Genomic DNA, 22,500 nt, shown 5'->3' with positions numbered 1-22,500 from the left:
TTCTTAATCGTATTTGCCTCTCCTTCCTTCCCTTCTCTCTCCCCCCCCCCCCCCCCCCTACGTAGACGAGTGCGAGGAGCGAGCCACTTCGGAGACTACGACAGGAGGCCATACAAAGTCCCCTCCACTCCCCCCTCCCAACATCACCCCCCGCCCTCCTACCCCCCCTCCCCGGCATTTAAACCTCGACGCCCAAAAAAAAAGAAACAGAAAAAAAGGTGCTGCATTTTTTTACGCTTGCAAACGCTTTCCTTGAATGTATATAAAAAAAAAAATATATATATATATGTATATTGCCAAAGAGATGAGGTGGGGGTGGTAGGGGAGGGGGAGAGAGGGGGGATGGCTCTCTTATTCTGAGAATGTGTGGAGAGTCATGTATAATACAGCAAACCCTGGTAAAATAACTACAGCAACTTTATTAATCGCGTAACTCAAAAGTTGACTACATGCAACTCATTAAAATCTCCATAAAAATTATAACCACCCACCCTCCCTTTACTATAATTCATATCCACATAAAAAAAATAATAATAATAAGGGTCAGATGCCACAAGATGCCAGACCGCCCCCTCAGCAACCTCCCCCCCCCCCCCCACCGCCCAATCTCTTCCCCCCCCTCTACCCCCGCCCACGCCGCCCACAACTCCCCTATTCGCCATCCTTCTCACAACCCTTCGAGCCCATTAGTTCCGTTCATAAGCCTCGTAAACTATCCAATTTACTTATCCAGTTTCCCAATTAAGCCCACAAGCTCCCTCTTTCTCCCTCCTCCCTTAACCCCCACCCCCTATCTCCCCTTCTTCATTCTTCCCTTCCCCCGCTCCTACCTTAGAAAAAAATGCTTGCGTTCCTCGAACCTCATAAAAGATAGATAGATAGATTAGACAGTTAGACAAATGAACAGATAGACGGATAGATAGTCATTTAAATAGACAGAGAGACATATCCTGATAACCAACAAATAAAAACAAAAATAGGAGCCTCCAACTGGCCAATGGGGCCAATTACGAGTGCCCCTTTGTGTTCCCCAGTGCCATTACACCTTTCGCTGGCGGGGCCTGGCACTCCGCCCGAGCCATGTGGCACCTCCCGACATAAGCCAGTCGTCGCGACCGAACATGGGAAAGGGGGAGGGAGATAAAAAAGAGGAAGAGGAGGTGGGAAGAGACCCATGAAATAAATGAGGGGTAAAATTTCAAAAGCCAACTCACGATCGCCAAAAATAGACAAGTAGATATATTAAACAGATATTCAGATAAGTAGATACAAAAGCCCTCGCGCTGGTTTGGGGGGGAAAGTGAGGTTGATTGTGAATATGCATAACCTCTTTCGCCACACCTTGTCCCATCTCTACCATCCCTCCCCCCCTCTCCTCCTCCTCTCCCCTCCCCCACACGTTCCCTCCCCTACCCCATCTACACTAAAATCACCCCCAAAGCGGATATTTAAACAAAAGCCACACAACAAAGCCACGCCCGTCGAGACTTTAAAAGAAATGCCTCTAGGCCTGCATACTAACATGCTGGGAGGGGCGTCGGGAAAAAGAGTTTACAGGTGGGGGAGGAAGGAAGAAAAGGGGGAGAGGGAGAAGGGAAAGGGGAGAAGGGAAAGGGGAGAAGGGAAAGGGGAGAAGGGAAAGGGGAGAAGGGAAAGGGGAGAAGGGAAAGGGGAGAAGGGAAAGGGGAGAAGGGAAAGGGGAGAGGGGAGAGGGAAGAGGGAAAGGGGAGAGGAAAGAGGGAAGGGGGAGATGGAGGAGGGAAAGGGGAGATGGAGGAGGGAAAGGGGAGATGGAGGAGGAAAGGCAGAGAAGGAAGAGGGAAAGGGGAGAGGGAGGAGGGAAAGGAAAGAGAGAGGAGGAAAAGGGGCGTTTAAAAGAGAAAGGAAGGGAAAGGAAGAAAGGAGAAGGGGAATAGGAGAAAGGAGAGAAGGAAAGGGATGGAAGAGAGAAGGGAGGGGAGTGGAAGGGCCTTTACCATCCTGATAAATGATGGCCGGCCCCGTGAGGAAAGAGTGAGGGAGCGCGGGTGACGCCCTGCATATTTTACTTCGCCCTCGCCCGCCCCTCTCGTCTCGTCTCGTCCTCTTACACCCTCCCGCTGCCCTGTTGTTGTTTACGTCGCGGCGTCCCGGGGAGTGGCGACGTGGGTGGAGAGGAGCGAGGGAGTGAAAGGGGGAGAGAGAGGGAAAAGGAGAGAAACAGGTAGAGAAGGAATGAGGAGATGAGAGAGGGAAAAGGAGAGAAACAGGTAGAGAAGGAATGAGGAGATGAGAGAGGGAAAAGGAGAGAAACAGGTAGAGAAGGAATGAGGAGATGAGAGAGGAAAAAGGAGAGAAACAGGTAGAGAAGGAATGAGGAGATGAGAGAGGGATAAAAGGATATGAGAGAGGGAAAAGAAGAGATAAGAGAGGGAGAGAGGAAGTGAGGGAAAGAAAGGGAGAAGGGAAAACGAAGACAGGAAGACGAAAGAGAGAGGAAGGGGCGTGGCAGTGATCAGCAAAGGGTGCGTTACTCGCCCTGACACCATCATTACCGCCCTGCCAATGCCCGTCCCCCTAATGCACCCCCCCTCCCTGCATGCCCTCCCTGCATGCCCTCCCTGCATGCCCTCCCATCATGCCCTCCCATCATGCCCTCCCATCATGCCCTCCCTCAGCAGCGCCTCGCTCAGCCTTCCGAGTCCCACAGCCCAGACGTCGTGACATCCTGAGCCTAATCGAGCGATGTCCTCGCGCAAGAAAGGGATCGATTCGCAGGGGTAGCAAAATGGCTTCACCTTTGCCTTGTTAATAAGAATGCAAATCACATGCATAAAAAGAGGAAGATCGGCCATCGTTGCTTCTTATAAGAGCCTCTCGACTGCAAAAACAACAATGCACTTTTTTTCTTCTCCCTCTCTTTTCTTGCAATAAAAATCGTGATGGGGGGGGGGGGGCAAGACAAGAACATTAGAGGAAGAAGAAGAAGAAGAAGAAGAAGAAGAAGAAGAAGAAGAAGAAGAAGAAGAAGAAGAAGAAGAAGAAGTAGAAGAGAAAAATTTAGAGACCATGAAAAATACATTCCACGTAAAAAAAAAATCCTAATACACAATCATCCTTTCCTCGACAGAAGGAAGGATGGAAAAATAAAAAAAAAGGCCCCTCACGATTTGCCAGAGGATTAGCATGAGCATGAGCGCCCCCACCCCCTCCCATCCAGCCACTCCCGCCCGGGGGCTCTTCTCCTCCCTCTCCACCCCCGCCTCAGCCCCCCGCCTCAGCCCCCCGCCTCTCCACCCCCGCCTCAGCCCCCCGCCTCTGCCCCCTCCCTCGCCTCCAAACGTGAGCCTACACCGTCAAAGTCCACACGCATCCCCGCGGCGCCGAAGACCCTGAGGGGAAAAATACTGCAATTTCCTTATCGCATTTTCTTTACATGGGGAAATGGCAATGGTTTCTATCTCTCCTCTTCCTCGCCTCGTCTTCCCCCTCCTTCCTCGTGTAAAGTGCTGCAAGCGTGTTGCAGCGAAGAGTGAAACGGAGGGATGTCAGCGGCCGCAGCAGCATATGGCCGGCGACGGAGGCGAGCCCCCCCCCACCCGCCCTTAGGGTGATGTCTTCCCTCCCTCCCCCTTCCTCCTCCGTTTCCCCCTCCCTCTCCCCTTCTACCCTCGTCCCCTTGTCCCCTCCCTCCCCCATTCCCCCTTTACCCACACCCTCTCCTTCATCCCCCTACCTCCCCAAACGCCCAGGATATGTGCAGCTGGGCAAAAAAACAACCCCTGGAACTCTTCCCTCGAACACTCGAATTGCGAAACAGGAAGACACAAATCAAATTAGAAAAAAAAATAATGATATGTATAACGAACACCGAAAAATAACCCGCCAGCTCGCCTGCCGAAAGAAAAAAGGAAAAAAAAAATCCACGTAGGCTACCTTTTTGCCTTTTTCTACAGGAAATCACGAGTTTAGACCGAGATCGCTTAACAAGTACTGTTAGCCCGCCCAAGGGTACCAGGACTCGAGTCAGAGCTTGGGAAGGACCCCGAAGGACCCCGAAGGACCCCCGAAGGAGCCAAAGAACATGAGAATGGTGGGCGTGAAGAGCGGGCTAAGGAAAGGGGGAGGGGGAGTGATCACACACAGTTGGCAGGTCGGGGGTGGAGGCCGAGGTGTGAGGCGCAACTGATCCTTGACATGCAATTACACCCTTTTCCAACAGCGGTCAGTAAGCGGCGGGATGGCGAGACGTGGGAAGGAGGGAAAGGGAAGACGGGAGGAGGAAAAAAAGAAAAAAAAAAGGAAAGAGAGAGAGAGAGAGAGGAAATGAGAGTGAGAGCGAGAAAAGGAAAGAGAGAAAAAAGGAAAGAGAAAGGGCGAGAAAAGGAAAGAGAGAAGGAGCGTTAATGGAAACAGAGTGAGAAAGTGAGATACGAGAGATGAGGAAAGGAACCTGGTAAAAGAGAGAGAGAGAGAGAGAGAGAGAGAGAGAGAGAGAGAGAGAGAGAGAGAGAGAGAGAGAGAGAGAGAGAGAGAGAGAGAGAGAGAGAGAGAGAGAGCATTGCAGAAAAAAATACACGAAAGACAGGGGGACGACGAGCAGAAACGAAATAAAGACTGATAAGGGAAGATCACACAAGTTTCCTCGTCTAAAACCAAGAAAACCAATAATGAAGCGTTTTATCACATCTTCTCTCGTTTGCACTGCGCTAAAATCCCACACAAAGTTTTGCCAAACATAGAGGAACAGCTTAACTGTGCAAATCTTGTTAAAGCTTAGCGGGTTTAGAAGCCATGTTGTGCACAACTCCTGCAGTCTGTGTCTCTGTCTGTCTGTCTCTATATGCGTGTGTGTGTGTGTGTGTGTGTGTGTGTGTGTGTGTGTGTGTGTGTGTGTGTGTGTGTGTGTGTGTGTGTGTGTGTGTGTGTGTGTGTGTATGTGTGTGTGTGTGTGCCTGTCTCTCATCTATCAGTTACAATATCATGGCGCCCATCTGTACACCTCTCCTTGCTTTCACTCTTCCTCGATTCTCACCAACGCCCATAAACCGTACAAAAAAAAAGAGGGATCGCCTGAAGCCATTCCTAAATGCTGAAGCTTCGACGCAAACCCTGTATTAAGGTCCCAGGTTCAGGTACACTCAATCTACCTCCCCCCCCCACCTCCCAGCGCCACCTCCACCAAATACACAATAATTCTCAAACACTTCCATCATTAGATTCCTCTCTTTTCCTAATTAACACGCCCATGAAAAAAAAAAAAAATGTGATATTCAAAAACCATCAAGAGTGTAATTATCGTTCATCCTGGCAACCACCGATCATCATTATTAGATCCCAAGCCCCGCCCACCTCCTGCTTATCCCCGCCCACCTCCTCGACCCACCTGTGCAAGACGTTCTCACGGGTGCAACACAGGAAACTTTCTTGGGAAGAGGAAGCGGGAGAAAGGCGGTTATAAAATGGAGCAATGGGAAAAGGGGCGAGAAAATAGTAGTGAAACCCCACGCACATATACACATGTATACAAGGGCAGACACAGACACAGACACAGACACAGACACAGACACAGACAGACACAGACACACACACAGACACAGACACACACACACACACAACCATTTAGGGAAAGGAAATGTTATCAAACAGAAACAAAAGATTTAACACGGAGAGGTCGGGTTTGGGGGAGAAGGGAAAAGTGAGGGAAAAAAACCTCAAAACCCATTCTGAGAGGAGACCCAAGACTCCTGAACGGGGTAGGATCTCGCGAGGACAAAAGACTGCGCTACAAAGACTCCAGAGGGACCAGAAGGAGAGACTTAGGGGGGGTGGGGGGGTAGTCTGTCTCTCACACGTCCCCGGCTCGTAATGAATAACCAAAGACACGGAACGCATGAGATGAAAGAAGGAAAAGAAGGAAAAAAATGTGTGGTAGCCGAAACTAATCCTGTATCTCCCATGGCCCACCCTTTCTTTATAATAAAAAAGGGGCGCTGCAATTATTATATGCATAACACACATACGAACGCAAACATACACACACACAAATAAGTACACATTAAAACGTGTGTATACATATAACAAAATACATAAACAATCAAACAAGCAAGCAAATAAACAAACACACACACACACACCGACTGAAATAGAGAGCGAGACGGAGACGCAAGGGGCCAGTGTGTGAAAATCGGGAAAGGGTGGGAAAGTACAGGCAGAGGAGCAAAGGGCAATGGAGAGTTGCGGGTGGGAGAGGGTGGGGGGAGGGTGGGGGGGTTATCCCTTCAACAAGAGGGGTTAGGAGGGGGGGTAGGGGGTCAAGAGGGAGGGCAAAGGTTTCGTGTGGTTTTCCTACATGGAGGGAAGGGAGGGAAAGGTACCCTCAGCCTTTCAGGGAAACTAAATGCTGTAGGAAGGGTTCATGTAACTCTGTGTGTGTGTGTGTGTGTGTGTATGTGTATGTGTATGTGTATGTGTATGTGTATGTGTATGTGTATGTGTATGTATGTGTGTGTGTGTGTGTGTGTGTGTGCAGAGAAGCGGCAGTCTCTCATTATCCACAGAATCTAATTTGGCAACGGATACTGCACCAAGGAAGAGTAAAAAGGGGAGGCAGACAAAGAATACATAATAATGAGAACGAGAGAAAGAGCGAAGACGGTGGTAATGAGAACAAAAAGAAAGAGCAGGATAACGTACCCTCCCTAAACTCCCACACCAATAAAAGAAAACAAAAAAAAAAGATTTAGGACAAAATAAATACAAAAATAAATACAATATAGATGAAAGGATAGATGTCTAAAATAGATAGATTATATAGACAGACAGATAAATAAAACTCAAAACACAAATAAAAAAAATCCACCTGCATCATTCCCACAGCCACCGATAACCCCCACCCCCCCTGCTCCCCATCAAAGCCCAGTCACCAACAGAAGCGTGACGCCCCCCTCCACCCCCCCCCCCCCGGCCACCTGGACCGCTCCTGGACACTCCGCCTGGAAGCCCCGAAGGACCCTGCGCGTCGGGAAAGAAACAAAGGGACAGCGAAGCCTTCACGCGCGTTGCGGAAGACAATGGGGCGATCATGAGGAGCGAGGAGGGAAGGCCGCGATCAAAAGGGAATCGCGCGGGGAGGGGGACGGGGAGGGGGATGGGGGGTCAATTACGTCATGCGCTGTTTTTTTTTTCCGGTTTTCTGGGTTTCTTACTTTCCTAACGGTGTATGATTTTTTTTCGTTCTTTTTTTTCTTCTTCTTTTCTTTCTTGCACAGCGTTTTCGAGTACCTAAGTCTGGTTCCCGACCGATACTAAGAACCCCTAGACAGTGAATTAAAAAGAATATGAAGCTGTACAGATGTCTGACAGACACACTGACAGACTGCAGACCTACATAACCCCCACCCCCCTCTCCCCTGCCCCAAACTCCGCCCCCACGCCTTTTGGAAGCCCCGCGGCCGTGTCTGTAGTAACCGCGACTCCCAAAGCCCGCTGCGGCCGCCTCTCCGCAGGAGCCCGGACGCCGTGCATCGCCGCGGCCTTTCACGGCGACGGCATCAGTGACGCCTGGCCATTGTGCGGCGCCCGCGTGAGCCGTCTCCCGCAGGCCGCAAGAACGGAACAGAAACACGAGGCCGGAGCCAAGAGGACAATCCACTCAAAGGCGGACGATTCCGGAGCGCCGGAGGAGGGAAAAGGCCGCGGCGGTAACGCGACACTCCTCCTCCGGCCCGCTGCTGGTCCGCTTGTCCGCTGTCCGGCCTGATTAGCGCCGCTGACGTCTTCACTCGCCGTCCTGACACCGCTGGACGACGCTCTATGGGGCGGCGAGGGAGAAGCCGATGCTCCTCCTCGTAATTAAGGCTGGCGTAGACAAAAGGGCGCGCCACAAAAGAAACGCACTAATTGGCAACGTTAGCCAGGATGCAGGTAGTAGAGTAGCTAAAGGAAGAGCGCGTTCGTGTACCCGCCTTTGTTCTTGACTCCGGTCTCGGACTCGTCCACAAATTTACTGACCCTGATCGCCTGCATCGTGGAATCAAAGGAACCCATCGCAAAACACTACTACCGAATCTCTCTTAAGAAATAAATCATCGCGACAGCCAAGGACTCGCCACCCTCCCGACGCCCAACCTCGCCATCGCATTCGGAGGCCGAAACAAAAGACCCGCGCGGCTCGGCCTAATGAAACGTCGCGGCGGCCCACCTGTCCCACCTTCGCCGCCGAACCCACCCGGGCCCCGCCGCCGCCGCCGCCACCTAGGCCCATCACAACAATGTCCGTAGGCCTGTTTGCCATCGGCCCCCCTGCAGTCATCGGCGAGGACATCGCTAATTACACTCGATCGCTTGCCGCCTTGATAGGGACATAATCGCTAGTCTGCTCGTCCGGACTCGCTTATTACCCTGACGACTGCGCTGCGGTAGTCGGATCGTGGGTGGCAGCCTCTTTGTTGGCTACATGAAGGAAACAGAAGGAGGGGGGGGGGAGGAGAGGGGGGATAGAGTGCGGAATGGGAGAGGGAAAGGGAGGGGAAGGGGGGAGAAAAGAGCGAAGAGGGAGAAGACATCCTATGGAGGGCACGGTACACTACCTCTTTCCCCCTGAACTTGAATGAAGCGTTGTACCCGACATTCTTCCTATTTCAACATGTTGGGGGGAAACCTCAGCCAGTCCCACATTTCTTTCCGAGCCCAACATATCCACCTTCTCCAAAGGCCTAATCCCTTTTCCCATCCATCATTCTAGGGCACTTGGTATGAGGGGCACGGCGAAGCAACCCGAGGGACCGCTATCATACGACCAAAGCGGCGTAATTATCGACACTCACAGGTGTCATTCTGCGAGCGTTTTGGGTGGCGTGGGGGGGGGGTGAGGAAAGGGGAGTAAACAGGACGGGAGGAAAGGAAAAAGAGAAGAGAAGAGAAGAGAAGAGAAAAGAAGAGAAGAGAAAAGAAGAGCAAAGAAGAGAAGAGAAGAGAAGGGGAGGGGAGGGGGGGGGAGGGAAGGGAAGGGAAGGGGGGGAAGGGAGGGGAGAGAGGGGAAGGGGAGGGAGGGGAGAGAATATAGGGGAAGATGAGAAAGGAGGTAAGGAGACAACAGGTGAGGATAGGAAAGAGAAGTGAGAGGTGAGGAAGGAAGAGAGATGCAAACACTGACAAGAAGCGAGGAGAGAGGCGAAGAGATGAGCGAGGAGAGATAAGAGAGAAGGCGGAAGAAAGGAGAGAGGAGAGGAGAAGAGGAAAAGAGAGAAAAAGAGAGAGAAACTGATCGTCTGAGTGTCAGTGACTTGGAGTGAAGTGGTCTGGCCAACGCTCATACCCCGGAGGTTACAACATATCCCTCGGGGGAAGTACTCAAAAATACCCAATATTATCCGCCCTTCGCCAAGGGAGAAAGGGTCCCGCGAAGAGATGAGATTAAGAAAATAAAAGAGGAAATGCATTACGTCACGCATATCCTGGGGCCCGTTGCACTTTCTAAGGCCACGATCAACTGGCGGATAAGTGTGCAGTTGCAGCGCGCGTGTGCTCCCCATTGCAGGATATCGTCCTACGTGTCAAACTGCAAAAGGGGTCACGGCCAGCCGGAGTCCCACACTCGCACATGCAAGTAGTGGAAGGTTAAGTGTGTTCCCCTTTTAGTGTGAGAACCGTTGCAGGTGCTGCGGGGGCCGGAGGCAGGTGGTGCCCGAGGAAATGCCGCTTCTTCAAGACGTTATGGGAAAAGTATCATCGACGTCGCACCGGATACGCCCACGACGTCCTCCTCCTCCTCCTCCTCCCCTCCTCTCCCCCACCGCCCCTACGCCAGTGACGACAGCTCGGGCTAACTTTCACCGGTTCCCATTCCCGGAACGAGATGAAAATCCCACCCAGCCCGCCCTTACTCGTCACCGCCGACGCTGCAGTGAAGTGAAGCCCAATCCACACTCTATCCGCAACCAATCCGACGGACGGACCTCTCGCCGCGCCCTCGCCAGCAGGAGCCAGACCAACGGCGACAAGGATTAATCACGCTCGCTCCTTCGCCGCCGCCAGGACGTCACGTCGGCCGCGGCGCTTATCGGGGAGATCGACACCCTGATCCCCGCAGAGACCGAGACGCCTCGAGATCTCCAAAGGAAGGGGGATATTGTGCGGGGGGGGAGGGGGGGGAGGGGGGGGGAGGGGGGGGAGGGAGGGAGGGAGGGAGGAAGGAGGGAGGGAGGGAGAAGGAAGAAGGGAAAGGAGGGAAAGGAGGGAAAGGAGGGAGGGAGAGAGGGAGATATCATAACACTAGAAGTAACAAGACGACATCCTCTCACATCTACTCGAAAAAATGATGCAAGACCCTTCCCCGAAGTAAGGAATCTCCGTCATCCATCCTCCCCCCCTCCCCCAAAAAATGGTGATCTTCATCTTGGAAATTCGGAAAATCTAGCGACACGCGCCCAACGACAGACAGAGAGAAGCCTAGCGTGTCTTCCATTCTCCGCGTCACTCTAAAGCCACCGATGTCGAGGATAAAGGAATGGATCTGATGTATATATTTCCGATATCCAACTCTCGCTGAGACTGAAGGGATCAACACACATGATCACTAATATTCACACACAAGTTGTGTTTTATTTGTTTTTTTATAATTATTGCGTCAAACATTCACTAACATTACTTCCACTTCTACTATTTCTCGAAAACACTACAATTACAATTACGACTAAAACTATAATTATAAATACGACTACAACTGCGGCAACAACTACTCTTATTACTATTACCATCATTACTATTACTTTTACTATTATCATTACTACTACTACAACAACTCTCTTTCCCCCAAGGTCTGCGAGCGTCAAGACGGGTCCCTAAAAGTCGAAGAGAGCAGGTTAGACCCGCGGAGTAATTGTCCATTTCCTGAAGCCACAGTTGTCGACCCCTCTTCTCTCACCCCCCCCTCCTCTTTCCCCCCCCCATACTCCTCCCCCTCTACCCTCGCCTTCCCTTCCCCATATCCTCCGATATTACAAGCCTTCACGCCCAAAGTCGCACCGAAGTCACACCTGAGATGTACTTCGCTGGTCCACAGGCCATCAAATATTCCATGGCTTTCCACGCACACGTAATTAACCTATTACTTTATAGCTCCATTTAACGAAAAAGGAAACTCGCTTAAATATACTTAACAACTGCGTAAGTAAAATGATGATTACATACTCAGTCCATCCTCATCTCTGAAAAAGGGACGATTTTCAAGGTTCATTCATATTTCCGCCGAGTGTTTACTACATCGCAGAACTCCATCTAAGACTTCATCATTCTCATCCACGAGTAGTACTTGTATACAACAGCCCTGCCCTCTGCCCCGCCTCTTGCCCCCCCCCCCCACACCCATCCCGCTGGCGTCGTACTCATGCGACTTCCTGCCCGGCACCTGTATCACTCCCCCTTCCCCCACCAATCCCCTCCAGTAATAGCTATTGGAACAAGTACATACTCTCCCCTCAAAGTGTATGCTTGTGAACGGGCATATCTGCGGGCGTGCGTATACGTATGTCTATGCGTACGTGTATCATTTACTGACTTTACTATTGTATACATCTGAAAACAGACGACAGGTACCGGAGCATGACTCCACTCCTTACGCGAATAACGTACGTTCGCGCGCACAACTCCACGCCCGCGGAAAGGCGCCCACATCATGTCACCACTCGCTGGGAAACTTCTTTGTTTTTACGTTTTGCGCGGCGTCCGTCCGTCCGTCACGGTGCGCAGAGTTGCTTGTCTCGAAAGGAAGGCAAAAAGAGGAGGGAGGGTGAAGAACCTCGGATCATATACCGTTTTTTTTTTTCTCCCTTATTTCTCTTCCTGTCTGGATTTTAACGAAAAATAAATAAGCGTAGAGGTGAAAGCAATGTCGACCGACGAACAGACAGACGGATGGAACAGACGGTGATCGATAAATCCCCCAACCTGGCACATCCTGTCAGTCTTTTCCACACCCGGCCCGTCACGCAATGCTCCGTGGCGAAGCTGTGGTAGATAAATAAATAAATCGGGAAAAAAGGGAAGGGAAAGTGGAATAGGGGAAAAAGACGCTGCGGTAATTAGCAGGCGAGGGTGCCAGTGAGAGGAGAGGGAAGAGAAGGTTCGAGGACTGAGAGAGAAGGGGGGGGGGGGAGAAGAGAGGGGAAGGAGAGAGGGGAAAGGAAGAGTGGAGGGGGAGAGAGCAAAAAGTGAAAAGGGGGGAGAGGATAGGGAAAGAAAGGTAACAAAGATGAGATGAGGGGAGAACACGAGGAAAAACGAGAGGGAAAGAGGGAGAGAGTGTACGAAGAGGGAGAAGGGGAATGGGGTGAGGGAGAAGGGAAGGGGGAGGGGAGAGAGAGAGGGCAGGCAAGTGTCCTGCCCGCGCACACATCTGGCTCTGGCCACATGTGCTTTTAGACATATCACGTCGCTTGGCTTCGTGTAGCGTTACACTGCCGAGGTATCTCCGTGTGTCACATCGACCCCCACGCTGAGACATCAAAACAGGAAGTCCAAAAAGTCCTCAAGCCTCTTCTTCAACGTGTGACCATCTCTTCTCAAAATGCAGTCAGCTGACAACCGCATTTCGCACGTGAGACAAGTGCAGCCCTTTCGCCTTGTTCCTCCATCCGAAGCAGGGACAACCGAGGCACAGTCGGCACAGTCGGGGCTCCACATGCTGCCCCCTCCCCTTAATGGAACATCCACCCAACCCCCAACCACCCTCCATCATGCCCTCACCCACAAGCACACTCCCTCACACCCTCAAGCGGCCGAAGCTCTTGCACAAGCACGGCCCGAGGAGAGCGCACAAGGCGGGTGTATCAGCTTACAAGCGCCACATTCTTGAGGGACTAGCGAGCCGCGCGCCGCTGACCTAAACAATGGCCGGCCTGTGTGCGAGCAATAAACAGATCCTCCCGGCGCCCCGATTAGATCGCCTTGGGCGGAATTGGGCGGAATTGGGCGTCGGAGGGGGGCGGGGGGCCATTTCGTCTTTTCGTCCGATTCTTTGAGATACAGCTCTTAGGCATATCATAATTTGCATAACGATTCTCGGGGATTGTCCGTGGAACATTATGCTCGGCGCCTCCACACGAGGAAAAGAGAAATCTTGGGCGGGCGGGCGGGCGGGCGGGAAGTGGGGTACGTGGGCGTGGGGCATGGGGCGCGGGGCGTGTGGGTAGCCCTCGGTAAACAATGGGGCGCTGGATGGTAATGGCTTGGCGCCTCTGATGTTAGCTTTCTCAGGCTCCTTCGCTGCCCCATTAATTGGTCGACGTGGGCAGGCGCTGCTTCCTCATCTATGTGCTTTCCCCATTAACGGTTCACGCCTGGTTCGACCGTGGCTGAACCGACCTTACTTACTTCCTCCCGCCCCCCTTCTCCCTTCTCCCTCCCTTCCTCCCTCCCTCTCTCTTTCTTTCTCTCTCCCTTCCCCTTGATAAACCCCCACCTCCGCCAGTCTTTATCGAAAACAACCAACGTAACAAATCTTCCACCCACGCGAGCAGTCGTTATCTCCCTCTCCCTTCACCCCCCCACCCCCCATCCCGCGATTCCACCCACGGTACGAGAACGCCACCACCCAATCCCTTCCCCCCTTACCCCCCATCCCTACCCCCTCGGCGCAAACATCTTACGGCGATGTCCCTCTCTCTCTCTCTCCCCTAACGACTAATACCTCTATCATGCCCTGTAAACAACGAGGGGTCATAATCCCTCCACACCCTCAAGTAACTGATATGGAAAGGGAGAGGAGTGGGAGGTGGTAGGTGGGGAGGAGAGGGAGGTGGTAGGTTGGGGAGGAGAGGGAGGTGGTAGGTTGGGGAGGAGAGGGAGGTGGTAGGTGGGGAGGAGAGGGAGGTGGTAGGTGGGGAGGAGAGGGAGGTGGTGGGGGTGAATAGGTGGTTGTAAGGGAGAATGGTGGGGGGGAAGGGGAAGTTGCAGCTGAAGGGGAGACAGTGGAGGAAGGGTAGGGGGAGAAAAAGGCAGGAATGGGGAGAGAAACATAAGTGAGGGGGGTGGGGAGGAAGGGAGGCAGGGCAGATGTATACGCATTAAAGGTAAACAAACAAGCTGCTTATCGCATGGCCCATGTTACATGTGCGAGTGTAGGGGGGGAGGGGGGGGGGGGCAAAGCAGCTGTCCTCCTCCCCCCAACCCCCACCGAATTATCGACGGGATATTTAAATCATCGGTCCGCAAAAGGGAGGGAGAGAGGGAGGAGACGGGATTAGGTTGGCAAAAAGGGAGATAAGGGAGAGAGAACACTAATAACACTATAGACGAGCCAGCGAAGAGGGAACCATGCCATCAACGGGCAATGGTAGTAAAACGGCCAATACCATCATGAGCTTGCAACATCATCGTGCAGATAATGCTACCATAAAGTCCTCGCCCCCCTGCCCCCCTGCCCCCCTCCCCCCCCTCCCCCCCCTCCTTCCCCGGTAACTCATCACCAACCGCCATTTCATCACTCGGATCCCGGCGCCACCACTGCTATCATAATAATCATCATCTTTCGTAATTAATATTGCATAGACACGGTGTAAACGTCGCACAACCACCACTGGGAAATTGGCCTAGGCAAATCTGGCTAAAAAAAAAAATATAGGTCTACAACACGATATGTGCAAAAGGACAAACACTAAGAAAGGCATTTGGAAACATGCACGTAACCATCTTTAAAAGGCGCTTGAAAACACACCGAAACTATGCGCATCGTATGGTAAAAAAAACAGCTTCCGCATCCACATACCCCAACGCGGGCACATCGCTTGTTTACGACAGACGAACGTTGGTGTTGGTGGCGTTATCGATCCGGGATTTTAAACGGGCAGAGCCGTGCGGGCGAGCGCGCGCGCGGCCCGGGCAACGCGACAACACAGCTGTACGCTATAACGAACATTTTCTTTCTTCTCGCACTGAAATTTAGTTAAGTCATCCCATAATATCCACAAAATATATTATATATACGAACATTCACGAACACAAACACATACACAAGCGAAACATACATAAAAAATAGATAGATAAATAGATAAAAGAGAGAGAGAGAGAGAGAGAGAGAGAGAGAGAGAGAGAGAGAGAGAGAGAGAGAGAGAGAGAGAGAGAGAGAGAGAGAGAGAGAGAGAGAGCGAGAGAGGGAGCGAGAGAGGGAGCGAGAGAGAGAGAGAGAGAGAGAGAGAGAGAGAGAGAGAGAGAGAGAGAGAGAGAGAGAGAGAGAGAGAGAGAGAGAGAGAGAGAGAGAGAGAGAGAGAGAGAGAGAGAGAGAGAGAGAGAGAGAGAGAGAGACGGCATACACAATGGATAAAGTTACACAAGTAAGAGTCCTGTTACCCTACAAGACGCCCATCTCCCTCGCGAACGACGCCCGCGACCGAACCAGGAGAATGGGAGGAAGAAAGAGAGGAAATGAGGAGACCGCGAGAAAGACAGAAATGAACAAATACAAGAAAGTATGGCGAAAGAGAGACAAAGAAAGAAGAAGAAACAAGAAAGAGACGGAAGGAGAGACAGAGCGGAAGGAGGGAAGAAGAACAAAGAAAGGCAGAGAAAAAAGCAAAAAAACAAGGACAGGCCTCCCCACCCCCTGCCACCCATTCTCCAAAACTCTAGACACACACAAAAAACGACAGCTTGGCCAATAAGAACTCCTATTTACACCCGCTCTCCTCCGCCTGCTAACTGCCCCGCACCCGCTCAATCTCCCACATTATTGCAAGGTGTGCAATGACAAACGATATGAACTGGCCCAAACTCGACACTTCTTTACGCCTAATCTCTCCCCGTTGAAAAAAAAAACGACACGAATTCAAATGCAAGGAAATGAACAAGAACACACAAAACCATCGAGCAAAAACAATACGAGAGTATTTAACTCCAAAAAATATCTAGTCGCTTCCCAACAGCCTATGCGGAAATACGTGGGTCAATCAAGGTGCAGCAACAAAGTGTAAAACACACATACATACACATACACATATATACACACACACACACACACACACACAGACACAGACACATACGAACATGCACACGCAATCACCCTTCGACACTACCTGCACTCAATACCAACCCTATTCATTAAAATTGATGGAGAATGATATCGTGTCGCAGCATGTCCATCGACCGTAACTCACCCATTCTATTATCCATCACGTTCGCAAAAACAAAAACAAAACAAAAAAAAGCCAAACAAAATACACTAATAAATAAAAACAGACCGGACACTAAAACCAACCTTGAAAAAAAAATATATATATATATCCATACAGACAACAAAAGCTAAACACGTTCCCCAAGACACCAAACAAACCGAAAATAACATGCACCAATAATGTCCACCCGCCTTATGAAAAGAGAGAGAGAATGGGGGTGGGGGAGAGGGTGCAATTGCAACCATGATCTGTGTCATATTGGTCACCATCAACAACAACAATGGGCGAGCGGCGAATGGCAACGGTGCAGATGATGAAAGCAATATGCCATTATCGTATTTGCTGGACTTTAACGCGTGTGTCCAAGGAATAATGGGTGGCGGTAGGGGGCGTTTCGTGAAGCCGGCGGGACGAAAGGAAAGGTGGAGGTGGGAGGATCGGAGAAAAGGAAGGAGAGGAGGAGAAAAGGAGGGAGAGGGGGAGAGGGGGAGAGGAGGAGAAAAGGAGGGAGAGGGGGAGAGGAGGAGAAAAGGAGGGAGAGGGGGAGAGGAGGAGAAAAGGAGGGAGAGGGGGAGAGGAGGAGAAAAGGAGGGAGAGGGGGAGAGGAGGAGAAAAGGAGGGAGAGGAGGAGAGGAGGAGAAAAGGAGGGAGAGGGGGAGAGGAGGAGAAAAGAAGGGAGAGGGGGAGAGGAGGAGAAAAGGAGGGAGAGGGGGAGAGGAGGAGAAAAGAAGGGAGAGGGGGAGAGGAGGAGAAAAGGAGAAAGGAGGGAGAGGAGGAGAAAAGGAGGGAGAGGAGAAGAAAAGGAGGGAGAGGAGAAGAAAAGGAGGGAGAGGAGAAGAAAAGGAGGGAGAGGAGGAGAAAAGGAGAGAGAGGAGGAGAAAAGGAGGGAGGGAGGGAGGGAATAAATGAGGAGAGATAATTAAGAGACAGTGGAGACGAGAAGGGAGAAGAGAGAGAAAGAGAAGGTAGAGAGAGGAGGTGAAGACAAGAGCAGCGTGGAGAGATGGTAAAGAAGGGAGGGAAAGGGAAAAAAGAAATACGCGAGGTAGGGAGTGAGCATTGGTATGAAAGAGATAAGCAGTGTTGCGCTCCGTTGCCCTTCCAATCACTGGTGTTGCACCGATAACGCCGCCAGGGGCAATGATGCCGGTTAATCTCTCTGTTTGTAAGATCACGAGAAAATACGCCAACCGAAAAACACACTAAGACAACACACGATAGAGAAATCATAGAAAAAAAAAATACACAGCAAAAGAACATACAACTCTTTATACTACAGGCACCACAAACTCGAAAACAAAACAAAAGAACATCAATAAAATAAACATAGAACACAAAATCCTTACAAAAAAACGCATACATCGATACACCTGAACACACTGGCTTCCTTCGTGACGGAGACGCGGTGAACCACAGTCACGCCGAGCGACATATGCGTAGCGTGTAGGGCTCTTCGCAAAACACAAAGGCCTTCCAAGCATTCCCTTAGAGCTGGCCATATATCTAGGCCAACTCTCGAGCCACATTAACGAGGCCGGCCAATCGTCGTCGTTCTGATGGTCTATGGACACTGCGGGGATTTTCGTTGCTTTATTCTCAAGTGGAAGAGGATATAGGTATACATTGACATCCTCGATGACGGATAAAACTTCTTAATTAATCGCAAGGATAAATATCATCCCAATCACCCACAACCCGACGAGAACCGACTGCCGACGAAAAAGGCATCCCGAAATCGCGCTCCGTGCTCGCCCGACGCTGAACTGTGCCTAAGCCCTACGTCGCCGATTCTTCCCCTGAGGACCACCTGGCGCCCCGAACCAGCTGGCCTTGTCACTCCCCCGGCGGTGGCAGGATTACAGGTACACGGGATTATATGGTTTACGTTTTTTTTCCCTCCTCCTCTCTGTCTGCCAAAGCTCCGGATACCGAAAAGCTCAAGGGAGAACCGTAAACGTGGGCGGTATTCTTATTTTTAGATTGTTTTTTTTTTTACATAGATAATACAACCAACTTGTAAACTCTCTATATCTCTCTCTCTATCTGTATTTGTCTGTCTGTCTGTCTGCCTCGCTCTCTCTGGCGTACTAAAAAATCATATCCCCAGTCGTCTGCACTCAAGCACCTGTATTCTTCCGTCATCCAACGAACCACCACCAACCGCAGGACGCCCAGCCCAGCCGGTCTAATCTACGCCGACGACATCATCACACAGCACGTCATCGCTAAGGAAGCCCCTAATCCCACAATGCTTTTCGGATCGACAATAAAAGCCATGATCCCTTCCCCCGCTCTCCCCGCAAGCGGCTTAGCGAAAAAGCCATGGGCTGCGGGGACCACATCAAGAGGGTTCAGAGCGTCTGCGGTTTTGGTGGTGTGGCAGGTGTGATGGGAAAAAAGAGGGGGGGGGGGGAGTAGGAGAGGAAGGAGAGGGAGGGGCATTAATACAGTCGAACTTGCACACGCTCACAGGGTCAACCATTATCCCTATACGCTGTTCAAGACTAGTATGATGAAATGACAAAACAGCTAACAGAAAATCCTTCATCAGATAGGATCAAAGGATTCTCAGAGTACCCGAGAATACACTTAGAATACACAATGTCCCTCCCCCTCTCCCATACACCCACCCGCCCAACCCTGGCTCTTCTCTCTCAGCATAAACAAAGTCTCTCTCTCTCGCAGGGTTCGTGACGAGGTAATTAATACTTAGCTTGCACCACCTCCTCTGTCAGCCATATTGCACACAGCTGACCGTCGGCACGCACCTGCAAGAACAGCCGAGGTAGCATTCAAGGTAGTGGCCAGCTGGTATGGGTGTGACTAACCTCTCCTAATACCGTGCATTTGCTGAGAAAACAAAAACAAAAGGGAGGGAGAGAAAGAACAGCTAATCTTGCAACTGATAAAGTACTGATTGAGCAGTCGTTGAACAGAGAATGAAAAAAAAAAAAAAAAAAGCCAATTAACTTGCTCTTCGCTTCCCTCAACGAAAATATACCAAAGACCAATTTGCTACCGACAACAGATCCGCGCATTTCTTGACATTTAGAGAGCGGTTCTCCCCCAAAATAATTCCGCCAGCATGGTCGGCCCGTCAGACAAATTACACGGCTGGAGGGAAACACATCGCTTCCCCAAGTGAGCAAAAAAAAAGTAAGGCAAAAAGCCCTCTGAGGAAACATGCCATACCATATGCCGGCGTGACAGCATGGCCCTTGGGATGCTCCTGGGCGAGGGAGGGATGAAGGGAGGGCGTGCAAGAGACTATGGGCCAGAACCTAAATCTTAAAAAAAAAAAGCTTTTCATGGCCCGTGGCAGATGGAGTAGCGTCATGTTACCCTAACTTACAGCCTGCCGTAAAATTCACGATTTTTTGTCCATTTTTTTGTGGTGCCTTTTCTACTACTACTACTCCTCCTCTCGGTTTTAAACTAGACCTACCTGAAACACACCTCGCCAGCTAGACTCTTCATCACCCTCTTCCTCCTCTCTCTCTCTCTCTCTCTCTCTCTCTCTCTCTCTCTCTCTCTCTCTCTCTCTCTCTCTCTCTCTCTCTCTCTCTCTCTCTCTCTCTCGCTCTCCCTTCCCCCAACACTCCGTCACTCGAGTGTAGTTCCTCCAGCGTGCTCTGCTCTCTCGCCTCCGCCATCACGCTACGTTGCACACTTATTTTGCCTCGGCGTCACGACTCGGGCAAGTAATGCAGAAAACGGCAGTAATGCGGGGTCTTCAAGTTTCTAATCTCGAGAGCATATGCCTCGTTAATAACCGACTGATTGCCTAAATGACCATCATACTCGCGCTTACCACAGAAGAAACAAAAAGGAACAAGTAAGAAAAAAAAGGGAAAAAGACGTAAATCACCCATCTTCTCTCCTTTCCTCATCTTTCCAGGAATCTTACCTTTCACATCCGGCAGGTGAGTAAGACCCGCATGCAAGGGTGACTCACTCACACACCTGAGTCAAGTCCCACGCACCTTTACCTTCCTCCTCCCCTCTTCCCCAAACTCACACGCTTTACCCAACAGCAGTCATTTGTTGCTAAAACAATACACGCCCGATGGTAGAACTATCAATAATTCGTCGAAACAACAACTTAAAAACGTACTGCCAAATTGCCCAGCATGCTTGACGGCGAGTCGTGCACTTTCGGGTCGTGCTGTGCGTGGAAAACGACTTCATGTCACACGACAAGGAGAGAGACATCACTGTCATGAATACCCAAAGAGTGTGTGACATCAATACAAGTATGAATGGACTAGTAAAAAAATATATAAAAAAAACAGATTTTGCTTGCTAGTACAAACCAAAATACAACCAAACAACGACACTCGAGTTATTAATCTAAGTGCCCGGTACATTTCATTTACACACAAACTAACTTCCTAAGTAAAAGTACTCCCACTGTGTACGACAAAGCGTGCAGCAAACTCGCACATCAATCACTCCAATGTCCGTATGCTCTTCCCAGTCCCCTTCTACTTAAAATACAAAAATGCAAGTTTAAAGGAGATCCGGACAACCAAAGGCACGCCATTGCACCACGCGAGGAATTCAACACGGCACGACCCATCAAGCATTCAACAGGAATCTCTTCCCTGGCGCCGGTCAAGGGTAAAAAAAAAAAAAAAAAAATGCAACGAGTATAAACGACAAACGGCAGACGAAGAGACAGACATCCTCTACCCAATCCGAGACGGAAGGTAGCGAGTGACTCAACGCCGTAATGATTCCGACATGTATAATGCTCGGTGACTTCGAGGTTCAAGGTAAATACAAATCTTCAACTTCAGAAGATAATTTTCAGCTATGTTTCATTTACTATCATCACAATACTGACATAGTCCTGAACTCCATAACCTTGTAAAAATAAAGACTCATACACGTATGCCTATTCAACACAACCCAAGGAATAGATCAAGTCACACAACACTGACTTCGCACCAAGAGAGCTGATCAACATCGATGAACACCATCGCCGGTAAAAGTATTTCTTTAAATAGGCCTACACGCAGCGGGCAAATACACACAAAAATCGTGATTCGTGCTACGTCACTAAACATACGATACAAACAAGCTAACGGAACGAAACGAGGGAATAAAATGAAAGTGGGCCTATGCGCGTTTTGAGAGTGACTCAGACCAAAGAAATGCATAGGATGAATGAACAGGATGAAGGAGAATGGGGGGAGGGGGAGTAATAATGTGGATTGAAGGAAGGAATAGGAGGAAAGGAGAGAGAGAAAAAAACACGGGGAGACAAGCGAAGAGGCAAAGAGGGGGAGAGAGAAATGGCAATAGGAGAGGGGAAAACAACAGACAGACGAGAGGAAAGACATAAGCAGAGGAAAGGAAAAGGTAGAGAAGGAACAAGCAGACAGAAAAAAAGGAAACAGAGGAAACGAAAAGAAGACAAGACAAAGTGACACGAAAAGGGAATAAAAAATGACAAGAGGGCAGAAAGTGGAAGACATACGATTTACACAGAGTAAGAAATAAAGCAAACCAGTGCATTCCATACAAGTTAAAACACAACTAAAGCACAACGCGCTTGAAAAAAAATACGACGTACAGCATTCCCAATGGCGATGGTATAAACAGACAAATCTTGCTTACGAATACCAGGAAGAATTCGGAACATGCAAAACACAGGTGGCATTTTTAAACATCTCTATACTCTTGGCATTTGTGTGCGTCCTGACATCGTATGCTTAAAAAACGTAAACCGGGTTTGTTTCGTTCCTTGAATATCATCAGGTAATCGTCATTTCATAGAATTCAAAATTATTTTTGTGTCTCTATCAACTTGTGTATAAACAATGTAAATTCAAGTATAAAATTCACACAAAATGACTTACAGACTTTACTCAGAACCTCAACATATAAAAGTAAATATATAACAAATCTTTAACAGCTTTTTTTTTTTATCTTAACATCTAATAGGCCTACACTTGGCTATTCAGGTGAAGTGAGGTCACGCTCAGGTAGGGCAAACGAGGTCAAGCGGAAAAGTGAGGTCGAGCTACAGGAGGAAAACTGGAAACAAAAATTACAACCTCTGAAATGCCATAACACACACTGTACATTTTCGTTTGGAAGGATACTTTTCCGAAATTATTTTTTAGAAAACCAAGTTCGATGAGACGAGTTTTAAGTTTCGCAGAGTTCTATTAACATATACTTCGCATACTATGTAGATTTAATTAATTATCCTCTCTATTCTCATTATACGAACATCTCACTTTAGATACTAATATAGCACTTCATTGTCCAGCCACACGAATAACCAAATCTAACTTCCAGTGCGAATATGAATGCGATCAGGATCATTAAGAAATAAATAACA

General features: G+C 49.8%; 1 protein-coding gene across 1 annotated transcript in view; it reads right to left on the bottom strand.

The window, feature by feature from the left end:
• Window positions 1-22,500, bottom strand: part of LOC125045355 (hemicentin-2-like) — a 156,765-nt gene that overhangs the window by 133,623 nt on the left and 642 nt on the right. The window lies entirely within an intron of this gene.

This window comes from Penaeus chinensis, chromosome 3 (genome assembly GCF_019202785.1).
Source record: "Penaeus chinensis breed Huanghai No. 1 chromosome 3, ASM1920278v2, whole genome shotgun sequence".
Classification (NCBI taxonomy): Eukaryota; Metazoa; Arthropoda; class Malacostraca; order Decapoda; family Penaeidae; genus Penaeus; species Penaeus chinensis.
This window is presented reverse-complemented; position numbering and strand designations above follow the sequence as displayed.